Raw genomic sequence first — 18,391 nt, 5'->3', positions numbered from 1 at the left:
TACGGGAGTCTACCCCCGGAGCCTCGTTTCGGGAACGTCGAGTACAAACCGCAGCTGGTCTCGCCGTGCGAGCGACGCTTCCAGCACCTGGTGACGCAAGTGAATAATAAATAATATTAAATATATAACATTATATATAACTTAGGTAGCTAACTGGGTAGGTATCACCCACTCATCAGATATTCTACCGCAAAACAGCAGTACTTGGTATTGTTGTGTTCCGGTTTGAAGGGACTCACCCTTCAAACCGGAACACAACAATACCGAGTACCGCTGGTCTGCGGTAGAATGTCTGACGAGGCACCCCCTCGTACCCGGACGGGCTCGCACAAAGCTCTCCCACCAGTAAAAATATATCGTATTGTCACTCCGACACCTCAACACCTCGCCATAGACAGATCGCGACGACATTCCCGCGCACGTTCCCGCTCACAAACAAATAACTACCCATACTGTTGGTACCATTATAGATTCGGCGAGCGCGCACGCAAATGTATTCAACCGTGTAGCTACAAGAAGATGGGAAACGCTCAAGGCAGCCAGTAGTGGCGGTAAACGACTGCCTTACAATTTCGGGCCGCCTGTTCATCACGGATCGCAAGACCAAAGTGCAATATTTAGTTGACACCGGTTCAGACCTCTGTGTCTTTCCAAGATCCGCTGTTCGGGAACCTAGAAACAAAACGGGATACGAATTGTTCGCTGCAAATAAGACTATCATTTACACATATGGCTTCCTCCCCTTAACGCTGGATCTAGGACTTAGGCGCGCTTTCACGTGGCGTTTCGTCGTAGCAGACGTCTCAAAGCCCATCATCGGCGTCGACTTTTTAAGTTACTACAACCTGCTAGTCGACTGTCGCAACCAACGCCTTGTTGACGGTGTTACCACACTTGCTGTTGCACTCCCGAAACAACGTTCTACGGAAACAATTTCCTCAGTCCGTACGACTTTAGAGGATACATCTTATCATCGCCTGCTTAGAGAATTCCCAGAAATCACTCGTCCTGCTGGAAAGCCGCACATCACCAAACACTCTACGCTGCACCATATCCGTACCACCGATGGACCACCGGTATCTAGCCGCCCGCGACGGTTAGACCCGGAAAGACTAAAAATTGCTAAGCAAGAGTTCGAAGAGATGTTACAGAGTGGCACAGCAAGAAGATCTGACAGCCCATGGTCATCACCGTTACATTTAACTAAGAAGAAAAACGACGGGTGGCGACCGTGCGGCGATTACAGAGCCCTAAACGCCCGTACAATTCCTGATAAGTACCCTATCAGGCACTTGCATGATTTTACGTGCCAGTTGACAGGCAGTACGGTCTTTTCAACCATAGACCTGGTTAAAGCTTATCATCAGATACCAGTATACGAAGACGACATTCCGAAAACCGCTATCGCCACTCCTTTCGGGCTTTACGAATTCCCGTTCATGACGTTCGGTCTTCGTAACGCCGCACAGACCTTTCAAAGATTCATGGACGAGGTACTGCGGGGCTTAGATTTTTGTTACGGGTACCTGGATGACATTCTAGTCTTCAGCAGCAGCAGTACCCTTCATCAGGAGCATCTCAAGTTGTTGTTCCAAAGACTAGCAGAATATGGAGTTCTAATAAATACCAACAAATGTACTTTCGGCAAAACGCAAGTCCAGTTCCTGGGCCACAACGTGTCAGCAGCAGGAATACAGCCGTTAGAATCGAAGGTTGAAGCCATTCAGAACTTCCCGGTACCCAAGACGCTAAAAGAATTACGAAGATTTTTAGGTATGATCAATTTTTATCACCGTTTTATACCTAATGCTGCAAAAGTTCAGGCACCGCTCAACCAACTCCTCGTTGGGCCTAAAACGAAGGGATCGCAGCCTATTAACATGACGCCTGCCCTATTAGAGTCTTTCGAACTGTCTAAAAAGCAACTTTCAGAAGCCACGCTTTTGGTCCACCCAGATCCTCAAGCAGAACTGTCCATACAGACGGACGCTTCAGATACCGCAATAGGCGCTGTGCTGCAACAGTTCAAGAACAATGAATGGCAACCCTTAGCATTCTTTTCAAGGAAGCTAAGTCCATCACAGAAAAAGTACAGCCCATATGACCGAGAGTTATTGGCAGTGTATGACGCAATTAGACATTTCAGATTTATGGTGGAAGCTCGGACATTTTGTATCATCACGGACCATAAACCACTTACGTTTGTCTTTGCCAATCACCGAGAGAACAGTTCGCCACGCCAGTTTCGCTACTTGGACTTTATAAGCCAATTCACCACAGACTTCAGATATGTAGCTGGTAAAGACAATATTGTTGCAGATGCCCTTTCGCGTATCGAGGCGGTTTCTATACCCTTAGATTACCACTCCGTGGTCAAAGCACAAGAGGCGGACAGCGAGCTACAGGACCTGCTGAAAAATGGGTCTGCGCTTAGGTTGAAGAAAATACGATTAGAGTCAGAGCCAGCTCTTCTGGTATACTGCGATGTCTCTCAAAGTAATCCTCGACCATTCATCACACCTTCATATCGCAAGCAGGTATTCGATTCGCTCCACAATTTAAGCCATCCAGGAGCCAAGCCTACGGTCAAGTTAGTTACAGAGCGCTACATTTGGCCTGGTATCCGCAAAGACTGTCGACAATGGGTAAAGGAGTGTTAACAACAAGTGTTGGCAACACTGTTTTATGTAACATAAAAATACCATCATCGTTTGTCGTTTTTTGTAATTTTATCCGCAAGGCGAAACGCCTCCCACGCAATCATGAAGTGAACACGACAAGAAAACTGGTTACAGATACAATTAATATATTTAATTTATCTAGAATATACTAGAGAGATCTCGAATTTTACATTGGAGCCGTGTTCTATAGAATTCATGGTATGTACGGGAAGGTTTGCGTGACCCGGCCGATGGCTCTGTAACAAAACAATTTCGTTAATATATAAAAATGGCTGTTTGTGTATCTGTTTGTGATTAATAGAGTTCGGACCGTTTGAATCACCATTATAGTTGAAATTTAGATGTATGTCTCATGGATGATTTTATAATATCCACTTCGTTGTAACGCCACTAGATGGCGCTGTACCACATTAACAGCCACCTTCCGGGTGTTGCTAGTAAAGTACAAAAGTGTCTGTTGGTCGAAGATATCTCTTCTTAAGAACAAAACTTATTCCAACATGATTCAAAACAGTTACAGTATATAAATGTCCGACAGCTGGGCTAAAACCTCTCCTTCTCAGGATAAGGTTTGAGCTTATTCCACAACCTGCTTCGATGCATGGATTTCCTTCACCGAACACTTATAAATTAAATGTGTGAAAGTCAGTGGAGCTAGCAATCTCGGATACCAACACTGAGCTGACGATATACTTTATTGGCTCAACAATTCAACTGTAATTAGAAGTTATCGTTGGGTTCGTTGAGCGGTACCTGGTCCCCAGTCCCGCCGTGAACAGCAGCCGGTGGCCTCGCACGAGGTACTCCGGACAGCGGGCGAACCTGAACAGCACGGAGGCCCCGTCGCCCGCCCTCAGCACGTTGTTCGGAGACATTATACCCTAAAGCGAAAAATATACCCGTGGTCAGCGATGAGATGAGCAACCCGATGGTAAGTGGTCACCACCGCCCATAGACATTGACACCGCAATAAATATTAACCATCGCTTACATCACCAATGCGTCACCAACCTTGGGAACTAAGATGTTATGTCCCTCGTGCCTGCAGTTACACTGTTTTAGTCACCAACAACAATGCTATTGCTGTTTGGCGGCAGAATATATTATAAGTGTGTGTGGTAACTGGTGGTAAGGGCATTGTGCAAACCCACCTGGGTAGGTACCACCCACTCATCAGATATTCTACCGCTAAACAGGAATATAACATAAAAAAATAAATATCATTATCATACTTAAGTATTTTACGCAACACCACAAATTATACCAAAATTAAACTATTTAATTCCATTCCGCAAAGTGAGTTTGATGTATGTATTCGTTACCTCGATAATGGCCGTCTGACGCACGTTCCCGACATGCACAGAGAACTGGAACCCTGGGTAGATGGCCGTGGAGTGTCTCAGGACATGCACGGGATGCCTGTTACATTCAATCAAATTTAATTCATGACCGCATTACATATTATATTGCACAGTCTGTGCTAATATTGCTAGCATATAAAAAAAACAGCCAAGATGGTTCAGGCGCCACTGAATTTTCATGTACTTAATTTGTGATTATAATTCATCTCGTACTTTACGATGAAGGAAAACATCGTGAGGAAACCTGCATGTGTCTAATTTCACTGAAATTCTGCCACATGTGTATTTACCAAACCGCACTGGAGCAGCGTGGTGGAATAAGCTCCAAACCTTCTCCTCAAAAAAGGGAGAGGAGGTCTTTAGCCCAGCAGTAGGACATTCACGTGCTGTTACGGATAAAAAAACACACACACACACACAATGTGCTGTGCAAACATATATAAGTCTATAGTCGATTCCAATAGGAAGTAGAGGATATAAGCAACTTTGACCATGAAATTTGGTCGAAATCTTAATATTCTGTGGTATTGACTATGGATTCGCGAAAAATTTAGCGTTTTGGTTATCTGTGAAGTTGTTATCGGAACTTTGTAAGTAAAACTTAAGTGTAACAGTGTCGTGTTGTATATAGAGATATATTGATCGAGAAGTGTTTGTAGTGTACAATACAGCAGAGCTGGTAGCGAATCGCATGGAATCGCATATCTAAGGTTTGCTAATCTTTTAAAAACGAGTAGAGTTTTCTGCTCACCTGAAAGTATATACAGCCTCTAGGGTCGTTTGGGTCTTCGAGGAACACCAGGTCGTCACACACACACTTGTCCTGCGTGTCGCTCGACACGTGCGCGTCGCTGTACTTGCTCCCGTCGTCCGACACGTACACGTTCGTGCACTTCGTGTCCGATGTCTTCGTGAGGCTGTTCTTCACGTTGGCGATGTCCTGGAGGATATTCTTGTTCTGTCTCCTCGCGTTCTTTCGATTCTTCTCCGAAGCTTGCGACGATTGGACTAGTTCTGATATCTGTAACGATGAATTTTGAAAATAAAAAAATATATCACTTTTTTAATTTCGTATAGGTACGCTGGCAAATGACCACCTTATGGTAAGTGGTCGTCACTACCCATAGACTTTGTCACAGTCTTTTAATCACCCCTAACATCGTAATGCGTCATCAAACTTGGGGATTAAGATATTACGTCTCTTGTGCCTATAGTTACACTGTCTAACTCATCTTTCAAACTAGCACACAATAATATTAAGTAATGCCATTTGGCGGTAGACACGTTATTTAAAAAAGCATTTTTAAATCGTTTCAGTACAGTAACAGCCTGTAAATGTCCCACTGCTGGGCTAAGGCCTCCTCTCCCTTTTTGAGGAGAAGATTTGGAGCTTATTCCACCACGCTGCTCCAATGCGGGTCCTGGGGGGGGGTGTTAAATATACGTCGCTCTATTCATCTCACAACTAACAGAACGCAACGCACCTATGATAATTTCGTCGCCCTCGTAGAGTCGCCCTCGCACGAGCAGTCCCCCCACGACGGGCCCCGTCGAGTACCCTACGTGGAAAATTTCGTCTATTTGAAACTCGCACGCCTCCTGTAAATTGACATAAATTATAACATTTATAATTTAATAAAAAGGATACTAGTCAACTGGGCAAAATATGGTTCACTCACGTCCTCGGGGCGTTGCAGGTCGCGGCGCGGAGCCAGCGCCAGCAGGCACGCGTGCAGCGCGTTGAGGCCGGCGCCGCGCACGCAGCTTACCGGGAACACGGCCACCCTGCCGGCCGACACTACTGTGATTTGCGTTCAACTATATATATATATATCTGATCCGAAACTAAGCAGAGCTTGTACTATGGCAACCAGAAAACTGATATACTATTGTATAGACAATTACACACAGACTCAGGAAAAACAGACATGTTAATGCACACAATTGTCTGTCCTGAGTGGGAACCGAACCCACAACCTTTGGCGTGAAAGGCAAGTATCTAGCAAGGGTGGTTGGCGTAGCTATAGACAATACTATTACCATTACCAATAGTATGGAACTCGTTTTAAGGTCATACATAAGAGTTCACCCAGAAACACTTCGGGTTAAATAAAGGCCTGTGAAGCTACTCACTCCTCATCCTTTTTGATTTCCTCGTCTAGATTGTCTATGGTGTCCAGTATCGACTTTTGCGGCGCAACGCAGTTCCTTGCCATATTCTCGTCAGTTATTAACAGCGGTTTCTGTAATAATACTAATATATACCATTACTTTAAATTTAAATAAATCTATAAATTATACAGCATCCCTGATTTATCATCTCGTGCTCCTTGAAGAACATCGCGAGCAAACCTGCATGTTTCCAATTACAATATATACTAATATTATAAATGGGAAAGTAAATATATCTGTTTGTCTTTTAAACTTTCCCCCCCCCCCTGGCTTCTCTTTATGTTATATGTGTGCAATTGGGCCACCTGATGGTAAGTGGTCACCATCACCCATAAGCATTGATGTAAGAAATAATAACCTAGTTTATAAGCTAGTCTTTATAGATGCTATTTAAAATAAAATCACTGACCTTATTAGCGGGTTCCAACAATTGAGCCAGCCTCGCTACAACAGCGTTGATGTTGCTAACCAGTTCACACTTGTTGATGACTGCGAAGAACGGCATGTCCAAAGCAAGCAGAAGACCGATGTGTTCTTCTGTGATGCGAGTTATACCGGCTGTTGCCGAAATCTAGAAATAAAAAAAAACTTTATAGTATAAGTTGATAATATGACTACGGTGCCATCTATAATATTATCTTGTAGCTGAATTAAAAAACTTACAGCCACTGGGTCGCTGTGACCCTGGCCCCTCGGGCCAAAAATTAAAGACACGACAGGTTAGGGGGCAACCCCGCAGCCCGTACCCAGACTGGCCTAGTCCAGTTAGGAGGAACCAACTCTCTCTCTTAAAAAACTTTCATTGTGTTTAAACTCTTACATAGTTTAATTGTAGCAAAAGAGTTTAGTTTTTTGCCGATTATTTTTAGTAGGATCTACAGTTTGAGCCAGTGTTAGGTTTATATATTATTACCTGAATAAATTATGTTGATTTTGAGCTGTTTGTAAAAATGTATTAATAAGATAAGATATTTATTCAATAAAATGAAAATTAACTTTTGGTTTGATATGGGACTCCAAAAAAATCCTTACCTAATAATAATTTGAAAACACGTTATCAGGGCTATAGAAAAAGACTTAGGATACCTAAAATCTGAGCCACCCCCACACTTATGGGGTTTAGTAATAAATAAACATACTTACAACGAGCATGGCGTAGTGAGGGGAGTAACCCGTGAGCCCGTGGAGCGTGGTGCGTTGTAACTTGCTGTGGCCCGCCAGGTCCAGGAAAGACACCAGCTTGGCGCTCCTCTCTCCGATGCGCTCCGCTGTCATCAGCTCGGAACAACCGTAGTTGACGACATTACCCTGATTATATGAATGTAATACATTATATGACTTTCATTTTAGGTATAAGTAATACCGGGTAGTGTTGCATGTCGATAGTCCATTATCGATAAAATCGATAGTTTTGGACTATCGATAATCAATGATTTTTCGATAGTATTGACGTATTGATTTTTTGACGAGCCGGTTGGCGTGGTTGGTAGTTACTTGCCTTTCATGCCAAAGGTCGTGGGTTCGATTCCCACCCAGGACAGACATTTGTGCGCATGAACATGTCTGTTTGTCCTGAGTCTGGGTGTAATTATCTATATAAGTATGTATTTACAAAAGAAAAGTAGTATATGTAGTATATCAGTTGTCTGGTTTCCATAACACAAGCTCTGCTTAATTTGGGATCAGATGACCGCGTGTGAATAATGTCCAATATTATTATTATTTCTATTTAACTTTTAAAGTTTCTCTTCTTTCGAAGAGTTTAAACCGAAAACGCGGGCTGCAGCCAAGCGTTAAGGAGTGTTGATTATATTAAAAACGTTGATGATAAAGTGGATGATGATATAAACTTTTGGGTGATACGGCAGGTGTTAAGGATTATGACTTTTTGAAGTATATGGAGGATATACGCTGGCATTTGTAAGGTGTTCAGACTTTGTGTCAAGGATTTTGGCACGATACCTGTGGATGATAGGACTATTGGGACTATGTGTACTGTTTGTGCTTTCCATTGCGTTTTAATTTCTATGGCGATATCTTGATATTTACTTAACTTTTCAGATATTGTGGTTTGTATGTTATGTGAATAAGAACGGCTATATCGATAAGATAAACGATTCTATTGATTTTATCATGAACGGTAATATCTGGTCTATTATAACAGATAGTTTTGTCAGTTATTATTGTTCTATCCCAGTAGATTTTGTGGTTTCTAGTGTCTAATACACTTTCCGGTTTATATTTGTAATATAGATTCATTTCTGTTATAAGTTTATATTTGTATGCTAAATGTTGGTGTATGATTGCAGCCACTTGATCATGTCGATGCTTATAATCGGTCTATGCGAGAGATTTGCAAGCCCCCATTATGTGCTGAATAGTTTCAGAGGCTGCGTTACATTGTCTACATAAGTCAGTAGGTTGATTATTATCCTTCATTATGTACTTCCTATAGTTACGAGTTTCTATTATTTGGTCTTGAATGGCGAGCATAAAACCTTCGGTGTCAGGGAACAGTTCACCTCGTTTGAGCCATTCGTTCGACTTCTCTTTGTCGACGTGGGGTTGGTTCAAATAGGCTCGGTGCCTCCCATGCAGTGTTTTTTCAGCCCATGCCAACATTTGTTGTTGTTTACTTATGATATGTTCGTTTACTTGAGTGTTTTTGTCATGTAGGTTTAATGGTGTAAGCTTTTTGTCTATTTCTGTTGCGTGTCTATGTAGAGGTGAGTGTTCGGATTTATCATGGAAGTATGGTCTGAGTGAGAGTATCTGCTTATTGTGTAAATTGTGTATGTCTATTAATCCCCTTCCTCCTTCTTTGCGTGGTAGTGTGAGCCTTTGAATACAAGATTTTGGATGATGTTTCCTATATTTAGTGAAGTGAGTGCTTATAGTTCGCTGCAATTTTTTTATGTCACTTTTTGACCATTGTATTATTCCGAAAGAGTACGTAAGTAAGGGTATGGCAAATGTGTTAATAGCTTTTATTATGTTTTTAGAGTTAAGGTATGTCTTTAATACGAGATTTAATCTTCTTTGCCAGCTAGGTTTTCTGTATGATTTGTTTTGATGGTTGTTTTGTGTTAAGAATGTCATTCTTGCCCCATTACATTTAGCTGCTGTCCATGCTGCACAGTAAATTATTGTCTGTAGAGTGATAAAATCAGTATCAGTGTTTACAAATTTTGTCAGTATCATCGTATCTATGTATTTCATTATTAATGAAAACTTTTTAGAAGTTCTTTGTTTTGGAATGTATGGTCTGCTAGTTGGTTCAGTATCACAAAAATGTTCTAGAGCATGAACGAATGTGTTTTCTATTTCAGTGTTTACTTCTAAGGTCACATCATGATCGTGGGTGATACTTTCTATGTTTTGTTCATCGATAAGGGTTGATGTAACGGAATCAGTGCATGTAACTGTAGTGTTTTGCATTTTCCTAGCTTGTGAGTTTGGTTTAATGCATTGCTGAATTAGATTTGAATGCATCGTAGTGTGTAATATTACTTTGTTCTGTTGTTTGTAAATGTTCATTATCTGTGTCTTCGGTTAGTGTGTGTGTATAATGTAAATCATCTGCTACTTGTTGTTTAATCAGTGTTAATCTATCTTGTTTAATATATTTATTATTTATTATTGCCCTTCGTCGATCCGCTAATCTTTGCTCTGTAATGTGTGTAAACTCTGGGTATAAGATTATAAACTCTTCATACAAATGTTTTCTATAAGCGGTCCTATTAGTCTCTAATTGTGTTATTTTGAAATAAATCCTAATAATTGCTTCATTGCATTCATTTGTCCATTTCATACGTTTTCGTGTTAGTGTGTTAAGGGATGTTTTAAGATTTGTGGCGTTTTGTTGTATCTGAGTTTGGATTACTTGCAATTCTGTTCTAACTTCATCGTAAATCTGATCAATGGTTTCTTGTGATAATAATTTCTTTTGTATAATAGCTCTTGGTAACGTTGGTCACCAATTCTCTGTCTGCTTACTTCCATATGTGGATATTTATCTATAAATTTTATACGTAATGAAGAAAGATATGAATTTGTGTCTGATTCTAAATTTGTAAGATATAGGTAGGTACGTAGGATGAACTTATTCATTTCCATACTCCATTTTTTACGCCACTGGTGGTGGGCACAGGTTCACTGACAAAATTTGTCTCCTGTGCAACATCCGCCAGTTGAGCACCGGTTGATGATGAATTTGGTGAAGATGCATACAAAATTGGTGATGAAGAGGGTATTGATGGGAATAAAGATTTGGAGGATGAATTAGAAGTCTGCGTGGACTCTTCTTCTAACGATGGCTCGTTTGCCTGTATATATTTTTTAGTTTTAGACCTAGTTATCATATTATTCCCACGAGTAGCTAGGGACATAAAAGTCAATCACAGCAGAGCCCTGCATTCACTGTGATAAGGGTAAATTAAATTAGAGGTCCCCTTGTCTCTAAAGTTCGCATACTAACGACTAAGCACCCCCTTAGCCATGGAGCCCTCGGCGTACGCTGTTCCACCTTGGCTTGGGTTGTATCTCTCTTGGTCTGTCTTCTCATCTTAGGCCAATCCAACATGAGTAGCTCTATTGGCATAGCCCTAAGAATCATTGAAGCGCACAGTTGTGCGCTTCCCGGACATATAAAAAAAAAACAAGCCCCACCACGTCGGCAACGTAAAGATACGTCGGTGGGGTATTATTATTATTATTATTATTATATTATTATTGCTTTCTCAAGATAAGTAATGTAGTAGGCCCAGTAACAACACTATTATTAATGAAGTTTTATTAAATCGTTACTATCGAATGAATACCTATGGATTGCTGTTATCAATATTATTAATAATAATAATAATGTCCTCCAGACCGATTTCGGCCACGGTGGCCATTCTCAAGAGAGATTAGCCAACTACGCAGGAGATATTATAGTGCACAAGTGTGTGCGCAAACACAGGTGCACTCCCTATTCCTTAACTCTCATAATCCGATGGGACGGCGACCCGACACGACCGGAAAGAGTTCAAGCGCAGGACCAACGGCTTTACGTGCTTTCCGAGGCACGGGAGTGTACACACTTCCAACTTCCGGACTCCGGGCTGCTACTGAGAATTTTCTAACAGAAAAACCCAATAACTTTTTATTGGCCCGATCTGGGAATTGAACCCAGGACCTCCGGGGTCTGCGGTCTTATATCAAGCCACTAGACCAACGAGGCAGGCAAACGAGTTATCAATAGTATTGTGAACAGAGAGCTATAGTAACTATCGATAATATCGACAATATTGACACAAGACGATACTTTCGGAAGTACCGTAACCGTAACAGCCTGTGAATGTCCCACTGCTGGGCTAAAGGCCTCCTCTCCTCTTTTTGATGAGAAGGTTTGGAGCTTATTCCACCACGCTGCTCCAATGCGGGTTGGTAGAATTCACATGTGGCAGAATTTCAGTGAAATTAGACACATGCAGGTTTCCTCACGATGTTTTCCTTCACCGTAAAGCACGAGATGAATTATAATCACAAATTAAGCACATGAAAATTCAGTGGTACTTGCCCGGGTTTGAACCCACGATCATCGGTTAAGATTCACGCGTTCTTACCAGTGGGCCATTAAAGGAGTCAATTAATTTCAGTTAGGCTTACAGTGTTAATGTACCAGGAGAACATAAACAGTGTGTCAGTCTCACCGAACGATTAGATTAAAAGAGTCAATTAGTTTCAGTTAGGATTACAGTGTTAATGTAGCAGGAGATCATAAACAGTGCGTCGGTCTCACCGAACGATTAGATTAAAAGAGTCAATTACTTTCAGTTAGGATTACAGTGTTAATGTACCAGGAGATCGATCATAAACAGTGAGTCAGTCTCACCGAACGATTACATTAAAAGAGTCAATTAGTTTCAGTTAGGATTACAGTGTTAATGTACCAGGAGATCATAAACAGTGAGACGGTCTCACCGAACGATTAGATTAAAAGAGTCAATTAGTTTCAGTTAGGATTACAGTGTTAATGTACCAGGAGATCATAAACAGTGTGTCGGTCTCACCGAACGATTAGATTAAAAGAGTCAATTAGTTTCAGATAGGATTACAGTATTAATGTACTAGGAGATCATAAACAATGAGTCTGTCTTACCGAACGATTAGATTAAAAGAGTTAATTTTGACTAGACGTTTGGCGCGGTTAGTAGATACTTGCCTTTTCACGCCGATGGTTGTGGTTTCGATTCCCACCCAGGACAGACATTTCTGTGCATGAACATGTCTGTTTGTCCTGAGTCTAAGTGTAATTTTCTGTATAAGTATGTATTTACAAAAGAAAAGTAGTATATGTAGTATATCAGTTGTCAGGTTTCCATAGCACGAGTTTTGTACGAGCTTAATCTGGGATCAGATGGCCGTGTGTGAAAAATGTCCCAGGATATTATTATTATTAGTTTCAAAGATTTAGAATTAGGATTACGTTGTTAATGTACCAGGAGAACATAAACAGTGAGACGGTTTCACCGAACGATTAGATTAAAAGAGTCAATTAGTTTCAGTTAGGATTACAGTGTTAATGTACCAGGAGATCATAAACAGTGAGACGGTCTCACCGAACGATTAGATTAAAAGAGTCAATTAGTTTCAGTTAGGATTACAGTGTTAATGTACCAGGAGATCATAAACAGTGTGTCGGTCTCACCGAACGATTAGATTAAAAGAGTCAATTAGTTTCAGATAGGATTACAGTATTAATGTACTAGGAGATCATAAACAATGAGTCTGTCTTACCGAACGATTAGATTAAAAGAGTTAATTTTGACTAGACGTTTGGCGCGGTTAATAGATACTTGCCTTTTCACGCCGATGGTTGTGGTTTCGATTCCCACCCAGGACAGACATTTCTGTGCATGAACATGTCTGTTTGTCCTGAGTCTAAGTGTAATTTTCTGTATAAGTATGTATTTACAAAAGAAAAGTAGTATATGTAGTATATCAGTTGTCAGGTTTCCATAGCACGAGTTTTGTACGAGCTTAATCTGGGATCAGATGGCCGTGTGTGAAAAATGTCCCAGGACATTATTATTATTAGTTTCAAAGATTTAGAATTAGGATTACGTTGTTAATGTACCAGGAGAACATAAACAGTGAGACGGTCTCACCGAACGATTAGATTAAAAGAGTCAATTAGTTTCAGTTAGGATTACAGTGTTAATGTAGCAGGAGATCATAAACAGTGAGTCGGTCTCACCGAACGATTAGATTAAAAGAGTCAATTAGTTCCAGTTAGGATTACAGTGTTAATGTACCAGGAGATCATAAACAGTGAGTCGGTCTCACCGAACGATTAGATTAAAAGAGTTAATTTTGACGAGACGTTTGGCGCGGTTGGTAGATACTTGCCTTTTCACGCCGAAGGTTGTGGGTTCGATTCCCACCCAGGACAGACATTTGTGTGCATGAACATGTCTGTTTGTCCTGAGTCTAAGTGTAATTTTCTGTATAAGTATGTATTTACAAAAGAAAAGTAGTATATGTAGTATATCAGTTGTCTGGTTTCCATAGCACGAGTTTTGTACGAGCTTAATCTGGGATCAGATGGCCGTGTGTGAAAAATGTCCCAGGATATTATTATTATTAGTTTCAAAGATTTAGAATTAGGATTACGTTGTTAATGTACCAGGAGAACATAAACAGTGAGACGGTTTCACCGAACGATTAGATTAAAAGAGTCAATTAGTTTCAGTTAGGATTACAGTGTTAATGTACCAGGAGATCATAAACAGTGAGTCGGTCTCACCGAACGATTAGATTAAAAGAGTCAATTAGTTTCAGTAAGGATTACAGTGTTAATGTACCAGGAGATCATAAACAGTGAGACGGTTTCACCGAACGATTAGATTAAAAGAGTCAATTAGTTTCAGTTATGATTACAGTGTTAATGTACCAGGAGTTTTACAGTTTTAATCTAACTGTTCGGTAAGACCGACACACTGTTTATGATCTCCTGGTACATTAACACTGTAATCCTAACTGAAACTAATTGACTCTTTTAATCTATAATTGAATTATAATAATAATGTCCTCCAGACCGATTTCGGCTACGGCGGCCAATCTCAAGATTGATTAGCCAAATACGCAGGAGATATTATAGTGCACAAGTGTGTGCGCAAACACAGGTGCACTCCCTATTCCCTAACTCTCATAATCCGATGGGACGGCAATCCGATACCACCGGAAAGAGTTTAGGCGCAGGACCATCAGCTTTATGTGCTTTCCGAAGCACGGGAGTGTACTTATTTCCAACTTCCAGACTCCGGGCTGCTACTCAGAATTTTCTGACACACAAATTATGTTTAATATTATTGTAGTTTAATTAATATCGATACCACAGATAGCTATAAAATTTTTTTAATTAATACAAATCATAAAAATTCAATGTCATATCGTCTAAAGTAAAATCGGCATTAAATAATCCGATCATTGATAGTTAGATATCGTAATGTTATATAAATATGTATCATTAACTTAAAATTGCAATTTATAAACAGGAACTGGATATATCATTTAATGTACAAAGTTTAAATACAAAAATATGAAAGCTAATTTTGGTTTACCTCTTGAGGTAGTGATTATATTAATGGCGCCAAAATTGTAATTCAAAATGGCGTCATGACGTTTGTGTTTTTAAAATGCTAAGCATGTTTTTTTTTTTTTTTTAATAAATACAAAAATTATTTTACCGTACAACATTATTGTTTTAAATTTTTAATCAATTGTTATTGGAGTCTTACATATCAGCGCGGCTTAATGCAAAAGTAACATCGGCATTGTAAGAGCTACCATTAACAAAAAAAAAAAAATATACAAACCTAAAGATTTGTTCCTTGGGGCGTGATTATCATTTTAAAAACAGGTACGTTATATATGTATGCATATAAATATGTTATTTCATTTAAATAGAAAATAACTAGTGTATTAAAGCCACAAGAGTAGACAAAGGCAAATTAACAACCGACATTGAATTGGCGCGATATCATTGGTCGAGATTTTGAGTTATCTGTGATATTCATTATGGATTTGCGAAAAAATTGCGTTTTATTCGAGAAAGTAGTTAAACTGAGCTGTTAGCGACTATCACGGGATATGGAAATATAAAGTTAGTTTATATTTACTCCTACGATTGGAATATACTATATTAAAATAAATACTATATTTTCAATTATAAAGATTTATAACCTTTTACTGTTGCGATTTCTGTTTCTCTTTTTTAATTTCGAATAGGAAGGCTAATGTAATTTTGGTGGTAATTCTCCACCGCGTCATTGGCGTTTTAAGAAATATTAACCATCATTTATATTGTCAATGTGCCACCAACATTGGGAACCAAGATGTAATATCCATTGTGTATGTACGTTATTTCATAAACCTAGTTATATAATTGTTTAATATTAACTAGAAATTGGATGTATTATATTGTCATATATATATAAGCCTTTATATATTGCAATATTATTTATACATAAGCATAGACGTTTTGCATGTATGTTATATACGTAATAAAAACTCTGACACTGATTAATTAACTGACTGAATAAAAATGAGTTATGAGTGAAAATTTGCTCGATCACGTATGATGCTTTATTAAAAATTTGTCCGCTAGTGTTAAATATATGAAAGTTTATATGGATGGTCCACATTTTTTTTATACAGTGTTGCCAACTTGGGGGTTTTCCCCCTAAATAAGGCTATGTCAGATGAAATCAAATAGGATATTTTCAGGTTAGACATTTTTTAGGAGGAACATTTTTTAAAGAAATTTTCTCCGGGGATTAACTCTTCAGCTTCATTTAATTGAGTATATTTCAAGTTTACTAATGCTACTTGCAGTACTTGATTTGCTTTTTTTTAACATCATATTATAAATGTATTTTGTATTTATTTCAATTCATCCGTCAGGAGGATGCTTCTAAGAGGTTGGCAACACTGTTTTTATGTAACATAAAAATACTATCATCGTTTGTCGTTTTTTGTAATTTAATCCGCAAGGCGAAACGCCCCCCACGCAATCATGAAGTGAACACGACAAGAAAACTGGTTACAGATACAATTAATATATTTAATTTATCTAGAATATTCTAGAGAGATCTCGAATTTTACATTGGAGCCGTGTTCTATAGAATTCATGGTATGTACGGGAAGGTTTGCGTGACCCGGCCGATGGCTCTGTAACAAAACAATTTCGTTAATATATAAAAATGGCTGTTTGTGTATCTGTTTGTGATTAATAGAGTTCGGACCGTTTGAATCACCATTATAGTTGAAATTTAGATGAATGTCTCATGGATGATTTTATAATATCCACTTCGTTGTAACGCCGCTAGATGGCGCTGTACCACATTAACAGCCACCTTCCGGGTTTTGCTAGTAAAGTACAAAAGTGTCTGTTGGTCGAAGATATCTCTTCTTAAGAACAAAACTTATTCCAACATGATTCAAAACAGTTACAGTATATAAATGTCCCACAGCTGGGCTAAAACCTCTCCTTCTCAGGAGAAGGTTTGAGCTTATTCCACAACCTGCTTCGATGCATGGATTTCCTTCACCGAACACTTATAAATTAAATGTGTGAAAGTCAGTGGAGCTAGCAATCTCGGATACCAACACTGAGCTGACGATATACTTTATTGGCTCAACAATTCAACTGTAATTAGAAGTTATCGTTGGGTTCGTTGAGAGGTACCTGGTCCCCAGCCCCGCCGTGAACAGCAGCCGGCGGCCCCGCACGAGGTACTCCGGACAGCGGGCGAACCTGAACAGCACGGAGGCCCCCTCGCCCGCCCTCAGCACGTTGTTCGGAGACATTATACCCTAAAGCGAAAAATATATCCGTGGTCAGCGATGAGATGAGCAACCCGATGGTAAGTGGTCACCACCGCCCATAGACATTGACACCGCAATAAATATTAACCATCGCTTACATCACCAATGCGTCACCAACCTTGGGAACTAAGATGTTATGTCCCTCGTGCCTGTAGTTACACTGTTTTACTCACCAACAACAATGCTATTGCTGTTTGGTGGCAGAATATATTATAGGTGTGTGTGGTAACTGGTGGTAAGGGCATTGTGCAAACCCGCCTGGGTAGGTACCACCCACTTATCAGATATTTTACCGCTAAACAGGAATATAACATAAAAAAATAAATATCATTATCATACTTAAGTATTTTACGCAACACCACAAATTATACCAAAATTAAACTATTTAATTCCATTCCGCCAAGTGAGTTTGATGTATGTATTCGTTACCTCGATAATGGCCGTCTGACGCACGTTCCCGACATGCACAGAGGACTGGAACCCTGGGTAGATGGCCGTGGAGTGTCTCAGGACATGCACGGATGCCTGTTACATTCAATCAAATTTAATTCATGACCGCATTACATATTATATTGCACAGTCTGTGCTAATATTGCTAGCATATAAAAAAACAGCCGAGATGATCCAGGCACCACTGAATTTTCATGTACTTAATTTGTGATTATAAGTCATCTCGTACTTTACGATGAAGGAAAACATCGTGAGGAAACCTGCATGTGTCTAATTTCACTGAAATTCTGCCACATGTGTATTTACCAAACCGCACTGGAGCAGCGTGGTGGAATAAGCTCCAAACCTTCTCCTCAAAAAAGGGAGAGGAGGCCTTTAGCCCAGCAGTAGGACATTCACGTGCTGTTACGGATAAAAAACACACACACACACAATGTGCTGTGCAAACATATACAAGTCTATAGTCGATTCCAATAGCAAGTAGAGTATATAAGCCACTTTGACCTTGAAATTTGGTCGAAATCTTAATATTCTGTGGTATTGACTATGGATTCGCGAAAAATTTAGCGTTTTGGTTATCTGTGAAGTTGTTATCGGAACTTTGTAAGTAAAACTAAAGTCTATATAAGTAGTTAAGTGTAACAGTGTCGTGTTATATATAGAGATATATTGATCGAGAAGTGTTTGTGGTGTACAATACAGCAGAGCTGGTAGCGAATCGCGTGGAATCGCATATCTAAGGTTTGCTAATCTTTTAAAAACGAGTAGAGTTTTCTGCTCACCTGAAAGTATATACAGCGTCTAGGGTCGTTTGGGTCTTCGAGGAACACCAGGTCGTCACACACACACTTGTCC

General features: G+C 39.8%; 1 long non-coding RNA gene across 2 annotated transcripts; it reads right to left on the bottom strand.

Annotated features, from left to right (window-relative positions):
* Positions 1 to 2,857: 2,857 nt before the first annotated feature.
* On the bottom strand, positions 2,858 to 18,372 carry LOC126778999 (uncharacterized). Of its 2 annotated transcripts, none has more exons than XR_007670264.1 (4): positions 18,319 to 18,372; positions 17,516 to 17,611; positions 16,947 to 17,074; positions 2,858 to 2,917 (listed from the first exon to the last, which is right to left on the bottom strand). It is a non-coding gene; the product is annotated as an uncharacterized LOC126778999 (long non-coding RNA). The 2 variants fall into 2 exon arrangements; XR_007670263.1 differs by lacking the exon at positions 2,858 to 2,917 and adding an exon at positions 16,275 to 16,429.
* Between the last annotated feature and the right edge of the window lie 19 nt (positions 18,373 to 18,391).

The sequence above is a fragment of the Nymphalis io genome, chromosome 28 (assembly GCF_905147045.1).
Source record: "Nymphalis io chromosome 28, ilAglIoxx1.1, whole genome shotgun sequence".
In the NCBI taxonomy this organism is placed as follows: domain Eukaryota; kingdom Metazoa; phylum Arthropoda; class Insecta; order Lepidoptera; family Nymphalidae; genus Nymphalis; species Nymphalis io.
Note: the sequence above shows the minus strand (reverse complement) of the source record. Positions and strands in the feature narration are given on the sequence as shown.